A 19394-nucleotide genomic window follows, 5' to 3' on the forward strand; every position below is an offset into this window, starting at 1 on the left:
CAACTTTGGATGAGGCAGAGATGTCCTTCAATTCTCGTCCAGGGCAAACCAAAGGAGAAAATAGGCTTTCCAGGAAGTGCTTAAATACGGGCCTCCGGGCAGAAGCCCTCAACCGAGCTGATACCTGGATAGGGTGGTAGTGGGTGCGCAGAACGTTTCAAGTTCAGATGAGGTGAGTTGATATTGGATAGGGTGACAAAGGGTGTAAAAAACTTTTCAGCTTTGGAATGCAGCGCGGTGTTGCTTAATTCCCGTGCTGCGCAGATCAAGGGAGAAAACTGGCTTTCCTGGGAACTGGTTTAATACAGGGTTCTGGGCAGTAGCCCTGACCCTATCTGATATTTGGATAGGGTGGCAGGGGATGCACAGAATGTTTCAGCTTTAGATGCGACGTGGTGTCCTTCAATTCCCGGCCTGCGCACTGTAAGGGTGAAAACCGGATTTCCTGGGAACTGGTTTAGAACATGGCTCTGGGCAGGAGCCATTACCCGGGCTGGTGCCTAGGTAGTGTGGCAGAGGCTGTGTGGAACGTTTCAGCTTTGGATGCAGCGCAGTGTTCCTGCAGACCAAGGGTGAAAACCGGTCTTCCTAGGAAATAGATTAAAATGCGGTTCTGGGCAGGAACCCTTACCTGACTGGTACCTTGATAGGGTGGCAGAGGGTGCACGGAATTTTTCAGCTTTGGATGCAGCACGGTGTCCCTCAATTGCTGTTCCGTGCATACCAAGGGTGAAAACCGTCTTTCCTGGGAACTGGTTTAGTATGGGGCTCCAGGCACGCGCCGAACTCCTTCTGGTACTTGGATAGGGTGGTAGATGGTGCGGGTACATTTCAGCTTTGGATGCGGCGCACTGTCCCTCAATTCTCGTCCCGCGCAGAACAATGGAGAAAACCAGCTTTCCAGGGAACTGCTTTAATATGGGGCTCCAGGCAGGAGCCCTGATCCGAGCTGATACCTGGATAGGGTGGAAGATGGTACGCAGAATGTTTCACCTTTGGATGCGTCGCAGTATCCATCAATTCCCTTCCCGTGCAGACCAAGGGAGAAAACCGGCTTTTTTTGATAACTGCTTTAATACGGGTCTCTAAGCAATAGCACTGACCAGAGCTGAAACCTGGATAGAGTGGCAGAGGCTGTGCAGAATGTTTCAACTTTCGAAGTGGCACGCTGTCCCTCAATTCCCGTCCTGCACAGACCAAGGGAGAAATCAGCTTCCCTAGGAACTTGCTTTAATACGGGCTCCGGGCAGGAGCCCTGACCCTAGCTGATACCTGGATAGGGTGCAAGAGGTTGCGCAAAATGTTCAAGTTTGGATGCAGCGCTAAGTCCCTCAATTCCCATCCCGCGCTGACCAAGGGAGAGACCTTCTTTCCTGGGAACTGCTTTAATACGGGGCTCCCGGCAGGAGTCCTGAACGGAACTGATACCTGGATAGGGTGACAGAGGTTCCGAGGAAAATTTCAGCTGTGGATGTGCCCTAGTATCCTTCAATTCCCATCCTACGCAGACCAAGGGTGAAAACTGGCTTTCCTGGAAACTGGATTAACACGGCTCCTGGCATGATCCCTTACCCGGGTTTGTACCTAGATAGGGTGACAGAGGGTGTACAGAACATTTCCACTTTGGATGCAGCGCAGTGTCCCTCAATTCTTTCCCACTTAGTCCAAGGGATATAACCAGTTCCGGGGAACAGCTTTAATAAGGGGCACTGGGTAGTAGTACTGACCCCAGGTGATACATGAATACGGTGGCAATGGTTGCGCAGTACATTTCAGCTTTGAACACGGCACGGTTATCCTCAATTCCCGTCACCAGCAGACAAAGGGTGAAAACCGGATTTCCTGGGAACTGGCTGGAGCCTTGTCCTGGGCTGTTATGTAGAATGGGTGGCAGAGGGTGCGAAAAAAGTTTCAGCTTTGGATGCATACTCGTATCTGTCAATTACCGTCCTGTGCAGACCAAGTGTGAAAACTGGCTTTCCTGGGAACTGGTTTAAAAAACAACTCCCGGCAGGAGCCCTGATCCAGGCTGGTACTTAAGGAGTGTGGCAGAGGGTGCGTGGAACAATTCTGCTTTCGATGCAGCGTGGTGTCCCTCAATTCCCTTCCTGAGCAGACCAAAAATGAAAACTGGCTTTCCTGAGAAATGGTTCAAAACTCGGATCCAGACAGGAGCCCTCACCATACCTGGATAGGGTGGCTGAAGGTGTGCGGAACGATTTAACATTGGATACCGCACAGTGTTCCTTAATTCCCATACCCCGCAGGCCAAAGGTGAAAAGTGGTCTTTCCTGGGAACTGGTTTAAAATGCGGTTAGGGCAGGAGAACTAAGCCGAGCTGATATTTGGATCGGGTGGCAACAGGTGGACGAAACGTTTCAGGTATGGATGCAGCATGGTGTCACTCAATTCCCATCCTGTACAGACAAAGGGTGAAAACCTTCTTTCTTGGGAACTGGTTTAAAACTCGGCTCCCGGCAGGAGTCCTGACCCGGGCTGGTACTTGGATTGGGTGGCAGAAGGTGCTTGGCGCCTTATACCATCAAATAGAGCACAGTGTTTCTCACTTCAGTCCCCCGCAGACCACGGTGAAAGCCATACTTTCCTTGTAACTGGTTTAAAATGTGGTTCCAGGCAGGGAGCCCTGACCCGGGATGTTATGTGGATACGGTAGCAGCGGTTGGGAGCAATGACTCAGGTTTGGATGCAGTGTCGTATACCTCAAATCCCGTCCCATGCAGACCAAGGGAGAAAACCGGCTTTCCTGGGAACTGCTTTAATATGGGGCTCCAGACAGGAGTCCTTACACGAGCTGATACCTGAATAGGGTGGCAGAGGGTGCGCAGAAGATTTCAGCTTTGAATGCGGTGCGGCGACTCAATTCCCATCATCAGAAGACAAAGGGTGAAAACCGGATTTCCTGGGAACTGGTTTAAAAAGCAGGAGCCCTTTCCAGGTCTGGTACCTGGGTAGGGTGTCAGAAGGTGTGTGGAACGTTTCAGCATTGGATGAGGTGCAGGGTCCCTCAATTCATGTCCCGCGCAGACCAAAGGTGAAAACCATCTTTCTTGGGAATTTGATTAATACGGGGCTCTGGGCAAGAGCTCAGACCCCTGCTGGTAGCTCGATAGGGTGGCAGAGGGTGTGTGGAACGTTTCAGCTTTGGATGTAGTGCGGGGTCTCTCGATTCCCTTGCTGCGCAGATCAAGGGAGAAAACGGACTTTCCTGGGAATTGGTTTATTATAAGCTCTGGATGGGAGCCCTGACCGGAGCTGATACCTGGGTAGGGTGGCAGGGGATGCGCAGAACGTTTCAGCTTTGGATGCAGCACATTGACCCTCATTTCCAATCCCGAACAGACCAAGGGAGAAAACCGGCTTTACTGGAACTAATTTAATAAGGTGCTCAGGGCAGGAGCCCTGACCCGAGGTGATACTTGAATAGGGAGTCAGAGGATGAGAAAACGTTTCAGCTTTGGGTGTGTTGCAGTGTCCCTCAATTCCAGTCTGGCGCAGACTAAGTCAGAAATCTGGCCTTACTGGAAACTGGTTTAATAGAAGGCTCCGAGCTGATACCTGGAAAGGGTGGCAGAAAGTGCGCAGAATGGTTCAGCTTTGGATGAGGCACAGTGTCCCTCAATTCTCGTCCCGTGCAGAACCAGGGAGAAAACCGGCTTTCTTGGGAAGTGCTTTATTACGGGGCTCAGAGCAGGAGCTCTGACCCAAATTGATATCTGGATAGCCTGGCAGAGTGTGTACAGAACGTTTCAGCTTTGGATGTGGCGCGGTGTCCCTCAGTTCCTGTCCCGCACAGACCAAGGATGACAACTGGCTTTTTATGAACAGGTTTAGAACGCGGCTCCAGGCAGGAGCCCTGACCCGGGCTGGTACCTAGGTAGAGTGGCAGAGGGTGTGTGAAAAGTTTCAGCTTTGGATGCAGCGCGGTGTTCTTCACTTCCCGTCCACCGCAGACCAAGGTTTAAAACCAGTCTTTCTTGGGAACTGACTTAAAATGCAGATCCAAGCAGGAGCCTGGACCCAGGCTGGTACCTAGATGGGTGGCAGAAGGTGTACAGAATGTTTCAGCTTTGGATACAGCACGGTGTCGCTCAATTCCTGTCCCACGCAGACCAAGGGTGAAAACCGTCTTTTCTGAGAACTTGTTTAATACGTTGCTCCAGCCAGGAGCCTGGACCTCCGCTGGTACCTCTATAGGGTAGCAGAAGGTGCGCAGAAAGTTTCAGCTCTGGATACGGCACAGTGTTCCTCAATTCCCGTCCCGCACAGAACAAGGGAGAAAACGGGCTTTCCTGGGAATTGGTTTAATACGAGCCTCCGGGCAGGAGCCATGACCCGAGCTGATATCTGGATATGGTGGCAGAAGGTTCACAGACCTTTTCAGTTCTGGATGCGGCTAGGTGTCCCTCAATTACAGTCCTCCGCAATCAAGAGAGAAAACCGGTTTTCCTGGGAACAGGTTTAATATGGGGCTCAGGGAGGAGCCCTCACCCGAGCTGATACCCAGATCGGGTGGCCAGAGGCTGCGCAGAAAGTTTGAGCTTGGAGGTGGCGTGGCGTCGCTCAATTTCCGTCCCGTGCAGACCAAGGGTGAAAACCAGCTTTCTTGTGAAATGGTTTAAAACACGACTCTGGGCAGGAACTGTGAACGAGCTCATACCTGGATAGGGTGTCAGAGGGTATGCAGAACATTCCAGCTTTGGATGCGGGGCAGTGTCCCTCAATTCCCATCTCATGCAGACCGAGGGAGAAATTGGGCTTTTTTGGGAGCTACTTTAATATGGGTCTCCGGAAACCCTGTCCTGAGCTGATTTTTGCATAGAGTGGCAGAGGGTTCGCAGAATGTTTCAGCTTTAAATGTGGCGCGGTGTCCCTCAATTCCCGTCCCACGCAGACTAAGGCAGAAAACCATCTTTCCTCGGAACGGGTTTAATACAGGGCTCTGAGCAATAGCCCTAAGCCGAGCTGATACCTGGATAGGTTGGCAGAGTGTGCGCGGAAGGTTTCATCTTTGGATAGGGCATGGTGTCCCTCAATTCCCATCCCGAGCAGAAGAAGGGAGAAAACCAGCTTTCCTGGGAACAGGTTTAATACGGGCTACCGAGCAGGAGCCCTGACCCCAGATGACACCTGGATAGGGTGGCAGAGCGTTCGCAGAACTTTTCATCTTTGGATGCGGTGCGGTGTCCTCAATTCCTGTCCTGTGCAAACCAAGGGAGAAAACCGTATTTTCTGGGAAATACTGGGCTCCAGGAATGTGCCTTGTGCCGAGCTGATACCTGGGTAGTTTGGCATAGTGTGCATAACGTTTCAGCTTGAGATCGGTGCAGTGTCCCTCATTTCCCGTCCCGCGCAGACCAATGGAGAAAACCGGCTTTTTGGTAACTGGTTTTAAACGTGGCTCTGGGCAGGAGACCTGACCCGGGCTGGTAAGTAGGTAGAGTGGCAGAGGGTGCGTGAAAAGTTTCAGCTTTGTATGCAGCACGGTGTTCCTCATTTCCCGTCCACCGCAGACCAAGGGTGAAATCTGGTCTTTCCTGGGAACTGATTTAAAATGTGGATACGGGCAGGAGCCCTAACCCAGGCTGGTACCTAGATCGGGTGGCAGAGGGTGCACAGAAAATTTCAGCTTTGGATGCAGCGTGGTGTCCCTCAATTCCCGTCCCACGCAGACCAAGGGTGACAACCATCTATCCTGGGACCTTGTTTAATACGTTGCTCTGGGCAGGAGTCCGTACCTCCACTGGTACCTGGGTAGGGTGGCAGAGGGTGCCCAGAATGTTTCAGATTTGGATGCGGCCTGGTGTCCCTCAATTATTGTCCTGCGCAGAACAAGGGAGAATACTGGCTTTCCTGGGAACTGGTTTAATACGGGGCTCAGGGCTAGAGCCCTGACCTGAGCTTGGATAGGGTGGCAGAGGGTACGCAGAAAGTTTCAGCTTTGGATGCTGTGCAGCATCCCAAATACCCATCCCACGCAGACCAAGGGAGAAAAACGGCTTTCCTGGGAACTGGTTTAATACGGGACTCCAAATAGGAGCCCTGACCCATGCTGATGCGTGGATAGGGTGGAAGAGGCTTCATAAACGTTTTAGTTTTGGTTGCAGTGTGGTGTACCTCAATTCCCATTTCACGAAGACCAAGGCAGAAAACCAGCTTTCCTGTAAGCTGCTTTAATACGGGGCTCAGGGAAGGAGCCTTGTCCCGAGGTGATACCTGGATAGGGTGGCAGAGGGTGCGGGGAACATTTCAGCTTCGAATGCGGTGAAGTGTTTCTCAATTCCCGACCCGCAGAGTCCAAGGGTAACAACCTCTTTTCCTGACAACTGATTTAGAATGCGCCTCAGGGCGACAGACCTTACCCAATTTGGTACCTAGGTATTGTGGCAGACGGTTCGTGGAACGTTTCAGCTTTGGATGAAGCACAGTTTTCCTCATTTCCCATCCCCAGTAGAACAAGATTGTAAACCGTCTTTCTTGGAAACTGGTTTATAATGCGGTTCTGAGTAAGAGCCCTGACCCGGGCTGGTACCTAGATAGGGTGGCAGACGGTGCATGGAACTTTTCAGCTTTGGATGCAGCGCTGTGTCCCTCAATTCCTGACCCCCCAGACCAAGGGTAAAAACCGTCTTTCCTGGGAACTGGTTTATAATGCTGTTCCAGGCAGGGAGTCCTGACCCGGGATGTTATGTGACTAGGGTGGCAGCGGGTGCACGGAACATTTCAGGTTGGGATGCAGCATCGTGTCCCTCAATTCCCGTCCAGCGCAGACCAAAGGTGAAAATTGTCTTTCCTAGGAACTGGTTGAATACGGGATCTGGGCAGGATCCCAGAACCGCGCTTACCTGGATAGGGTGGCAGAGCGTGCGTGGAACGTTTAAGCTTTGAATGCAGCACAGTGTCCCTCAATTTCCGTCTGGCGCAGACCATGTGTGAAAACCGTCTCTATTAGGAACTGGTTTCATAACAGGCTCCAGGCAGGAACCCTGACCCACGCTGGTACCTGGATAAGGTGGCAGAAGTTGCACGGAACATTTCAGCTTTGGGTGCTGTGCAGTGTCCCTCAATTCCCGTCCCGCTTAGTCCAATCGAGATAACGGGCTTTCCGAGGAACAGCTTTAACATGGGGCACCAGGTAGTAGTCCTGACCAGAGTTGATACCTGGATAGGGTGGCAATGGATGCGCAGTACATTTCAGCTTTGAATGAGGCGCTGTGATCCTCAATTCTCGTCACCAGCAGACAAAGGGTGAAAACCGGATCTTCTGGGAAATGGTTTAAAAGAGGCTTCGGGCAGGACTCTGACCAGGGCTGATAACTGGATTGGGTGGCAGGAGGTTTGCGGGACGTTTCAGCATTGGATGCGGCGAGGTTTTCCTCAATTCCCGTCCCCCAGAGTCAAAGGGTGAAAAACGGCTTTCCTAGGAAGTGACTTAAAACACGGCTCCAGGCAGAAGCACTGTCCTGGGCTGTTATTTGGATAGGGTGGCAGAGGGTAGGCAAAAAGTTTCAGCTTTGGATGCACCCTCATATCCCTCAATTCCCGTCCCGCGCACACCAAGGGTGAAAATCGGCTTTCCTGGGAACTGGTTTGAAAAGCGACTCCAGGCAGGAGCCCTGACCAGGGCTGGTACTTAGATAGTGTGGCAGAATGTTCCCAGAATGATTCAGCTTTGGATGCAGTGTGGTGTCCCTCAATTCCCTTCCCATACAGAACAAAATTAAAAACTGGCTTTCTTGGGAAATGGTTCAAAACACGGCACCAAGCAGGAGCCCAGGCCCGGGCTGGTACCTGTATAGGGTGGCTGAAGGTGCGTGGAACGTTTCGGCATTGCATACGGCATGGTGTTCCTTAATTCCCGTCTCCCACAGACCAAGGTGAAAATCGGTCTTTCCTGGGAACTGGTTTAAAATGTGGTTTCAGGAAGGAGGCCTGAGCCAAGCTGATACCTGCATAGGGTGGCAGCGGGTGCACGGAACGTTTCAGTTTTGAATGCAGCAGGATCTCTCTCAATTCCCGTCCTGCACAGACCATGGGTGAAAACCATATTTCTTGGGAAGTGGTTTAATACGGGGCTCCGGCAGTAGTTCGGACCCCCATTGGTACCTCGATAGGTTGGCAGAGTGTGGGCGGAACGTTTCAGCCTTGGATGCATTGCAGTGTCCCTGAATTCCCGTCACGCACAGACCAAGGGAGAAAACTGTCTTTCCTGGGAACTGATTTAATACAGTTAAATCCTGCCCGGAGCCCCGACCCGAGCTGATACCTGGATAGGGTGGCAGAGGATGCGCAGAACAATTCAGCTTTTGATTTGGCTCGGTTTCTCTCAGTTCCGGTCCTGCATAGACCAAGGGAGAAAATCAGCTTTCCTGGGAACTAGTTTAAAAAGGGGATCCGGGCAGGAGCCCTGACCAAAGCTGATTCCTGATAAGATGGCAGAGGTTACACAGACGTGTCAGCTTTGGATTCGGCGCAGTGACCCTCAATTTCCGTCCCAATCAGGCCAAGGTTAAAAACCGGTTTTCGTGCGAAATGGTTTAAAACGCGGCTTCAGACAGGAGCCCTGATATCGCCTGCTACCAATATGGGGTGGCAGAGGATTCACAGAATGTTTCAGCTTTGGATGCGACGCAGTATCCCTCAATTCCCGTTCGCACAGACCAAGGGAGAAAACCGGCTTTCCTGGGAACTGGTTTAATACGGGGCTCCGGGCAGTAGCCCTGACCCCAGTTGATACCTGGATAGGGTGGCAGAGGGTGCACAGAACGTTTCAGCTTTGGATGCGGCACGGTGTCCCTCAATTCCCATCCCTAGCAGACAAAGGGTGAAACCAGCTTCCCTGGGAACTGCTTTAAAAAGCGGCTCCAAGAAGAAGCCCAGACCCGGGCTGGTACCTGGATCATGTGGCCGAAGGTTCGCAAATCGTTTCTTCATTGGATGCGGTGCAGTTTTCCTCAATTCCTGTCCCCCAAAGTCCAAGGGAGAATAGCGGCTTTCCTGCGAACTGGTTTAATACGGTGATTCGGGGAGGAGCCCAGACCTGAGCTGATACCTGGACAGAGTGGCAAGGTGCGCAGAACGTTTCAGCTTTGGTTGTGGCCTGGTGTCCCTCAATTCCCATCCCGCGCAGACTAAGTGAGAAAACCAGCTTTCCTAGGAACTGGTTTAATACGAGTCTCCGGGCAGGAGCCACGACCCGTGCTGATATCTGAATAGGGTGGCAGAGGGTGCGCAGATAGTTTCAGCTTTGGATGTGGCGCAGCATCTCAAATTCCAGTCCCACAGAGACCAAGGGAGAAAAATGGCTCTCCTGGGATCTGGTTTAATACAGGGCTCTGGGCAGGAGCCCTGACACAAGCTGATATGTGGATAAGGTGGAAGAGGCTGCGTACAACGTTCTTGCCTTGATTGCAGTGCCATGTACCTCAATTCCCGTCACCCGCAGACCAAGGCAGAAAACTGGCTTTCCTTGGGAACTGCTTTACTACGGGGTTCCATGCTGGAGCCCTGTCCCGAGCTGATACCTGGATAGGGTAGCAGAGGCTGCGCAGAAAGTTTCAGCTTTGGATGCGGCGCGGTGTCCCTCAATTCCTGTCCTGCGCAGACCAAGGGTGAAAACCAGCTCTCCTGGGGACTTCCTTTAAAACACGACTCAGGGCACAAGTGCCCTGTCTGCGCTGGTACCTGTATAGGGTGGTAGAGAGTGCGAAGAAACTTTCAGCTTTGGATGCGGCGCGGTGTCCCTCAATTCCCATCTCATGCAGACCAAGGGTGAAAACAGGCTCTCATGGGAACTGGTTTAAAACACAGCTCCGGGCAGGAGCCCTAACCCATGCTGGTACCTGGATAGGGTGTCAGAAGTGTCTGATGTAGTCTTAAACCTTCCAGCAGGTCGGCCGCCTTGCCCAGGATGCTGGGGTATCACCTTGGATGAGTGGGGTTCTTGTAGTTCTATGGTTGGTTTTTCATGCCTGCCACTATATTGACGCCCCCCACCACTGTTGTACCTGTTAAGGAAATGATCGCGTCATTCCTGACCTGGATTAATGTGTCACTTCTGATGCTGTCCTAATACTTACCAGGTGTGCCTCTGGACTGGGTGCTCTGGGTGGCACCTTGGCTGATGTTGGGATCTTGCATTTCCCTGGACAGTTTTCTGGGCATGCCGAGTGGGAGCTCACACCCACTGACTCCACTGTACCTGTCCGGAAGTTTGGCCGCTTTGGTGCCTGAACTGGACTAAAGTCCCACTTCTTATGTGGTCCTAATCATTTCTAGTGGTCGCCTCTGGCCTGTGTGCTTTGGGGGAACCTTGGCTCAGAGTGGGGTCTTGCAGTTCCCTAGTTGATTTTCTGGGCTTGTTGCTGCGGAGGCCACACCTACCGCTGATACTCTACCTGTTAGCGAGTTGGCCGTATTGGTGACTGACCTGAATTAAAGTTCCACTTTTTATGTGGTCCTTCAACATGCCAGGGGTCACCTCTGGCCTGCGTGCTATTGGGGACCCCTTGGCCGAGAGGGGTGGGTCCTGCAGTTCCCTGGTTTAGATTTCTTTGAACGCCGCTACTATAACTGTGAGTGGGTGGTCGGCTGCGTCAGTGCCTGAGCTTGATTAAAATCCCACTTCTAATGCATTCCTAAAGCTTTCTGGCCTGTGTGTTCAGGGGGTTAACTTGGCTAAAGGCAGGTCTTGCAATTCCCTGGGTCAGTTTTCTAGGCACTCCACCCTGGAGGCTATGCCCACCGCTGCTGTAATACCTGTGAGGGAGTTGGCTCCGTCTCTGCCTGAGCTGAAGTAAAATCCCACTTCTGATGTGGTCCTAACCTTGCAGGTGTCCTCTCTCACCTGGGTGCTTTGGGGGGCACCTTGTCCGAGGGGTATCTTCAGTTCCATTTTCGGTTTTCTGGCCATGAGCCCTGGAAGCCACGCCTAAGGGTTACACCACCTGTGATGGAGTTGGCCGCTCAGTGCCTGAGCATAATTAAATTTCCAATTTTGATGCAGTCGTAATCCTTGTCAGTTGTCACCTCTGACCTGGGTGCTCATTGGGGCACTTGATTGAGGGGTGTCTTGAAGTTCCCTGATCAGTTTTGGGGGCATGCCACTGGGGACACTGAGACCCTGAACCTGTGAGGGAGTTGGCCACTTCGGAGCTTGAGCTGAATTAATGTCCCACTTCTGATGTGATTCTAAAGTTTGCTGCGGGATGCCTCTGTCCTGGGTGCTTTGACAGATACCTTGGCTAAGTGGAGAGGGGTTCTTTCAGTTCTCTGGGTCAGTTTTCTGTGCATGCCTCCCCGGAGGCCACACACACCACTGCCGCTGTATCTGTGAGGGAGTTGTCGCATCGGTGCCTGAGCTGGATTAAAGTTCCACTTCTGATGTGCTGTCCTAAACATTGACGAAGGGCGCCTCTGGTCGCTTAGTGGGAAACCTTGGCTGATAGGGGTCTTGCAGGTGGCTTATTGGTTTCCTACGTATGCCGCCTCAGAGGCCATCCCACTACTGATGAAGTACCTGTGACAGCTTTGGTGACTTTGGTTCCTTGAGCTGATTAAAAGTCCCACTTCTGATGCCGTGAAAAAACTTGCTTGGCGTGGTCTCTGCTCTGGGTACTCAGGAGTCAAGGGGGGCGCACCTTGGTGGAGGGCGGAGTTCTTGCAGCTTCCTGGTCGTTTTTCTGGGCACATTACCTGGAGGCCACAGCCACCACTGATGTTGTACCAGTGAGACGGTTGGCCACATTGGTGCCTGAGCTGAATTAAAGTCCCACTTCTTTGTTGTTGTTTGGTCACAGTTGGTGATGCACAGAGATTACTCCTGGCTCTGCACTCAGGAATTACTCCTGGTGGTGCTTGGGGGACCATATGGGATGCTGGGAATCAAACCTGAGTCGGCTGCGTGCAAGGTAAAAGCCGTACCTGCTGTACTATTGCTCCAGCCTCTAAAGTCCCACTTCTGTTGTGGTCCTACACCTGGCTGGGGGTCTCCTCTGTCCTGGGTACTTAGGGGTGGTACAGTGTCCAAAGGTGAAAGGGTCTTGAAGTTCTCTGGGTCGGTTTTCTGGGTTCTCTGCCCCAGAATCCATGTGCACCACCACCCCTGTACCTCCCATCTCAGGATTTTTGAGAAGGTTGTTTGCAATAGAAATGTTTTTCAGCCTTTGAGCATGAATCTTTGTTTTCTCTGACTGTTTACATGTAGTTCTTACAGGCAGGAGAATATTGGGTTTGATTTTCTGATCCATCCTGCCACTCTGTGTCGTTTAATTGGTGGGGTTATCCCATTGACGTTGAGAAAGATTATTGTTATAGGATTTTGTTCCATCTTTTCCCTGAGTTTGGTAAATTTGAGAGGCTTGTCTTGTCTTAAAGCAGCCCAGTTAGTCCTTCTTGTAACCATGGTTTTGAGTCTATGAAGTTCCTGAGTCGTTGTTTGTGAAACTATGTGTTCTTCCTTCTGATATGAATGCGAGTCTAGCTGGGTAAAGTATTTTTGGTGAGGTGTTTATTTCACTGAATTTTTTCACTCTTCCACAAGTCTCTTCGGGCTCTGAAGATTTCATCACATAAATTATCTCTAAATCTTAAATATGCCCCTTAATAGGCAATTTCTTCCGTTGATCTTGCTGATTTCAGAATTTTGTCTCTGTCTATGGTTTTTGTCATTCTGATCAAGATGTATCCTGGAGTATTTTTATTTGGTTGTCTTCTAGCTGATACCTTTCAGGCTTTCTAAATCTGGTCACATGTGCTCTTCAGCTTTGGGGAACATCTTAGCAATAATATCTTTGACAGTTTCTCCTTCCTCAGGGTTTTGTTCCTGTTCCTCTGGGACTCCAATGATTCTTATATTATTCCTCTTGGGTACATCCCGGTTTTCTCTTTACTTTTCTCTTTTCTGTTTCATATTGAGGCTGTTTTCCACACTCTGCTGTTGTCTGGAGACTCTCTGCACTTCATCTTGAAGCTCTATGATTCTGTTCTCAGCAGCTGTTACTCTGCTGCTGAGGCCTTCCACTGACTTTTTCAATTCACCTACCATGTTTTTTAGGTCTGTTATTTCTGTTTATAATTTTGTTAGCATTTTCCCCATTTCTGCTCTCAAATTCTCTTGTATTTTATTGCATTGAGTTCCATTTTTTCTTTGAGCTCCCTATGCATCCTCAATAGCTCCCTTCTAAATTCCTTTTCAGAGCGGTTGTCTAGCATTTCATTACTGGTTGGTTTTCTGAGCTAGTTTCTTCACTAAGATTGGTGGGCTTCTGCTTTGCTTGACTCTAGTACCCTGTGCAGTTTAGACTTTGACGAATACTTACTGTAGTGTTTTGGTGTAACATTAAGGAGAAGCTAATAAATTATTGGCTTAAAATGTTTTTGTTAAGCAGACTGCCATACTGAATCTTCCACCTGAGTCTAATTTACGGTTCTTATGGGATATGGAGGGGGAGAATAACTCACGGCTCCAGAGGCCACCCCCACCGGGCCTGTACCTGCATAGGGGGAGATTAAGTGACTCCTTGAATATTGGCTGCTATTGGTGTGGCCTGCCTGGGTTCCTGTTTCTTGGAGTTCTGTATCTAAAAACCTGCTCTGCCTGAGTCTGTCTGCATGGTTCCGGATGCCACCCCAACCAAGCCTATACCTGTATAGAGGGAACTTAAGTGACTCCTTGAAAGTTGACTGTTATTGGTATGGTCCCCTTGGATTCCCGTCCTCGGAGCTCTGTATATAAAAACAGGCTCTGCCTGAGTTTGTTCATGCAGCTCTGAATGCCACCCCACTGGGCCTGTACCTGGATAGGGGGACATTAAGTGAGTCCTTGAACGGTTGCTGCTATTGGCGCGGTCCATCTGGATTACCATCCCAAGGAGTTCTGCATCTAAAACCTGGCTCTGCGGGAGCCTGGCCACGCATTCCAGACACCATTCCCACTGGGCCTGTACCTGCTGGATAGGGGGAGATTAAGCGAGTCATTGAACATTGACTTCTATTGCTGTGGCCACATGGATTCCTGTCCCTGGAAGTTCTGGTTCTAAAAACCGGCTCTGCCCAATCCCACTCACACAAATCTGGACACCACCCCGACGGGTCCTGTACCTGGATAGGGGGAGATTAAGCAAGTCTTTGACCGTTGGCAAATTTCAGAGCCCTCCTGAATTCCTGTCCCTCATATTTCTGCGTCTGAAAACCGGCTCAGCCTAAGCATGGCTTCGAGCTTAGAAAGGGAGATTAAGCGAGTCCTTGAAAATTGGCTATAATTGGTGCAGCCCACCTGGATTCCCGGCCTGCGGAGTTCTGGGTCTAAAAACGAGTTCTGCCCTTGCCTGAACACGCAGCTCCAGATGCCAATTTCACCAGTCCTGTACATGGTTAGTGGGAGTTTAAGCATGTCCTTAAACTTTGGCTGCATTGGGGAAGCCCGGCTGGATTCACATCCCTCAGAATTCTCTGTCTACTAACCGGCTCTGCCCAAGCCCGCCCACTTGTCTCTGGACACCACCCCACCCGAACTGTACCTGAATAGGGGGGATTTAAGTGAGTCCTTGAAAGGGCTGCTAGTGTCAAGGCTTGCCTGAATACCCGTCCCTTAGAGTTCTTGTTCTAAAGAACAGCTCAGCCCGAGCATGGCCCTATGCCTCTGGACCCCATCCCCATCTGACGGGATGGGGAGATAATAAGTGAGTCCTTGAACATTGGCTGCTATTAGTGCAGCCTGCCTGGATTTAAGTCCCTTGGTGTTCTGGGCCTAAAAACTAGCTCTGTCCAAGCCTGGTCACGTGGCTCCAGATGCCACCCCATTGGGCCTGTACATGGATAGGGGGTTTTAAGCATGTTATTGAGTGTTGGCTGCTATTGGCGGGCCTGCATGGATTCCAGTCCCTTGAAGTTTTGAGGGTAAAAACAGGCTCTTTCCGAGAGCTTGGACATGAAGTTACAGACGCCACCCCCGCTGGGCCTGTACTGGATACGGGGAATTAGGCCTGTCCTGAACGTTGGCTGGTATTGGCGTGACCAGCCTGGATTCCCGCCCCTCAGTGTTCTGGATCTAAAAACCAGCTCTTTCTGAACCTTGTTGCAGGGCTATAGATGCCACCTCCACCTGGTTTATAAATGTATATAGGGGTATTGAGCAAGTCCTTGAACTTTGACTGCTATTGGCGCAGCCCACCTGGCTTCATGTTTATCAGAGTTCTGGGTGGAAAAACCAGCTCTGCCCAAATCATGCCATGTGGCCCCCGATGCCACCCCACCGGGCCTATACCTGGATAGTGGGAGTATAAGTGAGTCCTTGAATGTTGGTCGCTATGGGCACATCCCGCCTAGATTCCCATGCCTCGGAGTTCTGGGTCAAAGAACTGGTTCTGCCCAAGTCCCACCGCACAGCTCCAAATGCCACCACTAACGGGCCTGTGTCAGGATAGGGGGAGATTAAGCAAGTCCTTGAAAGTTGGCTACTATTGACCTGGCCCACCTGGATTTTCATCCCTCGGAGTTCTGGGTCTAAAAACCAGCTCTGCCGGGCTCCCACTCCATCCCCTCCCCCTCCCACACCTTCACAGTTACGGATCTCACCCCGACTGGTCCTGTACCTTAGATAGGGGGATATTAAGCAAGTCCTAAGTGTTGGATGTTATTGGCTTGGGCTGCCTGGATTCTTATCTTCCTAGTTCTGGGTCGAGAAAATCGGCTCTGCCCAAGCAGGTCCTCATGGCTCCCAACACGACCCACACTGGGCCTCTCTCTGGATAGGGGGAGATTAAGTGAGTCCTTGAACGTTGGTTGCTATTGGTGTGACCCACCTGGATATCCGGCCCTCGAAGCCCTGGGTCTACAAATCGGCTCTGCCTGAGCCTAACCACTCAACTCCAGACTCCACCCCACTGGACCTGTACCTGGATTGTGGGAGATTAAGTTCTTGAACTTTAGCTGCTATTATCGCTGTCCATCTGTATTCGCATCCCTCGGAATTCTGGGTCTAAAACCTGACTCTTCCCGACCTCCTCTGCATGATTCCAGATGCCACTTCCACCGACCCTGTTCCTGGATAGGGGGAGATTAAGTTAGTCCTTGAACGTTTGCTGCTATTGGCACATTCTGCCTAGATTCCCATCCATTGAAGGGAGTTCTGAGTCTGAAAACCAGCTCTGCCCAAGCCTGGCCCTGTAGCTCAGGACGCCACCTTGATCGGGCCTATACCTAGCTAAGCGTAGATTAAGTGATTCCTTGAACGTTGGTTGCTACTGAATTCTGTCCCTCAGTGTTTTCTGTCTAAAAACTGTCTCTTACCCCTTAGATTCACAGCAGACCTATCAGAGAAAACCCTCCAAGCCCGAAGGCAGTGGTGGGGTATAGTGAAAAAACTCAGTGAAATGAATGCTTCACTAAGAATACTCCATCTGGCTAAACTCTCATTCAAACTCGAAGAAACGATAAACTATTTTGTGGATAAACAACAGCTCAGCAAATTCATAGACTCAAAACCAAACCTACACGGCCCCTCTGCTCCTTAAAGACTATGATCCGGGAGGTCTACTAACCCATTTTGGCATCCAGAGACTTATAGAAATTTATCTAGACTGTGAGCTGAGCTACGACCCCATGCCGCCTGGGGAGGGAGAAGAATTTTCTCTCCCAATGCTTTCTTCTATGGGGAAGATGGCAGTGGCAGCGGCACCAGCACCGACGTGGCATCCGCCATTTTCTAGGACTCACTACCCAGAGGTACGAAATTCATATGGAACAATAAGCCCCCACGAATAGCTAAAGCAGGTCTTAGAAAAAAGAATATGGTAGGAATCACCCTCCCCAACCTCAATCTCTACTACAAAGAGGTAATAATTAAAACAGCATGGTACTGGAACAAAGGCAGACCCACAGACCAACGGAACAGGGTTGAATATCCTGACACAAACCCTCAAAAGATTATCTAATATTTGATAACGGAGCAAAAAAATGTGAATTGAAGCAAGGAAAGCCTCTTTTACAAATGGTGCTGGCAAAACTGGACAGCTACCTGCAAAAAAAGATGGGCTCAGATCTCTACCTAACACCATGTACAAAAGTCAGGTCAAAGTAGATCTCAACATCAGACCAGAATCCATAAGGTACATGGAAGACAAGGTTGGCAAAACTGTCCAGGACATTGAAGCTAAAGGTATTTTCAAAGATGACACGCCACTGGCCAAGCAAGTAAAAACAAAGATAAACAAATGAGATAATCTTAAACTTAGAAGCTTCTGCACTTCAAAAGAAACAGTGACCAAAATACAAAGGCAGTCTATAGAATGGGAAAGGAAACCCAAATAATACCAATACCCATCTGATAAGGGGTTGATATCAAGGATATACATAGCACTGGTTGAACTCTACAAGAAGAAAACTTCCAACCACATCAAAAAATGGGGGATGGAAATGAAAAGAAATTTTCTCAAAGAAGAAATCCGAATGGTTAAAAGACACATGAAAAAATGCTCTACGTCACTAATCATCAAGGAGATGCAGATCAAAACAACAATGAGATATCATTTCACACCACAGAGACTGGCCCACATCCAAAAGAACAAGAGCAACCAGTGTTGGAATGGATGTGGGGAGAAAGGGACTCTCCTTCACTGCTGGTGTAAATGTCGACTGGTTCAGCCCCTTTAGAAAACAATATGGACGATTCTCAAAAAATTAGAAATTGAGCTCCCATTTAACCCAGCAATACCACTCCTGGGAATATATCCTGGAGAGGCAAAAAGTTATAGTAGAAATGACATCTGCATTTTTATGTTCATTGCAACACTGTTTACATAGCCAAAATCTGGAAAAAACTCGAGTGCCCAAAAACAGATGACTGGTTGAAGAAACTTTGATACATCTACACAATGGAATACTACGCAGCTGTTAGAAAAGATGAAGTCATGAAATTTGCATATATAAGTGGATCAACATTGAAAGTATTATGTTAAGTGAAATGAGTCAGAAAGAGAGAGACATAGAAAAATTGCACTCATCTGTGGTATATAAAATAACAGAGTGGGAGACTAACACCCAAGAGTTGTAGAGATAAGGACCAGGAGGTCTTCCCCACAGCTTGGAAACTGGCCTCACATGCTGGGGGAAAAGGCAGCTCAGATAGAGAAGGGAACACCAAGTAGAGGATGTTAGGAAGACCCATTCGGGTTGGAAGATTCGAACTAAAAGTAGACTATAGACCGAACATGAAGGCCACTCAATACCTCTATTGCAAACTAAAATACCCCAAAAGAGAGAGAACAAAAGGGAATGCCCTACTGCAGAGGAAGGGGGTGGGGTGGGGTATGAGGTGTGGGTGGTGAAAGGGATACTGGGATCATTGGTGGAGGTGAATGGGCACCGATGGAGGGATGGGTAAACAATCGCTGTATGAGTGAAATGCAAACACAAAAGTTCATAAGTTTGTAACTGTACATCAGTGATTCTCTAGTAAAAATTTAAAAAATAGAGTAAAAATTAAAAAAATAAAACTGGCTTTAGAGAAACTAACTATTGGTGTACATATAAAATCAGCTGTGCAGAGACAGCTTTCAGACCTCAGGGCAGGTGCACGGATATTGGAGGTCAATCATTTGTCTCCCAGTTAGATCCTCATGTGAAAACCACTCTGAAAAGTGCGACCATGGATCAAACTGGAGTGACACCACTCTTTCACTAATTCTGCACATACAAAGACATCCTAACTTAGTCTCCTAACTGCACAAAAACACACAGATAACTTTCCTAAATGGCAAAGGATATGATGGTAAAGCAACTCATCCATTAGATTCACAGCAGGCTTATCATTTGAAACTCTCCAGGCCCTAATACTTTAGTGGGATATAGTGAACAAACTCACTAACTCACTAGACTTAGCAAGTGAAGAAACTAGCCCAGATGACTCAATGAGTAATAATGATTTACATAGTGTCTTTTATGAGGAATTGATAAGTATACATAAGGATCTCAAAGAAACCATGTAATGCACAATGAATAAAATACAGGAGGATATGAAGGCAAAATTGTGGAAAATGCAAACTAAAATACAAGCAGAAATGACAGACTTGATAATCATGGTAAGTGAAGTGAAAAATTCACTGGAAGGACTCACCAGCAGAGTAACAGCTGCTGAGGACAGAATCAGTGAGCTCCAAGACAAGGTACAGAGAATCTCCAGACTACAGCAGAAGATGGAAAAGACCCTCAAAATAAACCAAGAGATGAGAAGAAAAATTGGTACGATGCCAAGAGGAAAAACATAAGAATCATTGGAATCCCAGAGGGGCTGGAAGAAAACCCCACTAAAAAAGCAACCAGCACAGATATTGCTGAGAAGTTCCCATAGCTGAATAGTACATGCAACCAAATATATG

This window comes from Sorex araneus, chromosome X, assembly GCF_027595985.1.
Source record: "Sorex araneus isolate mSorAra2 chromosome X, mSorAra2.pri, whole genome shotgun sequence".
NCBI classification, from domain to species: domain Eukaryota; kingdom Metazoa; phylum Chordata; class Mammalia; order Eulipotyphla; family Soricidae; genus Sorex; species Sorex araneus.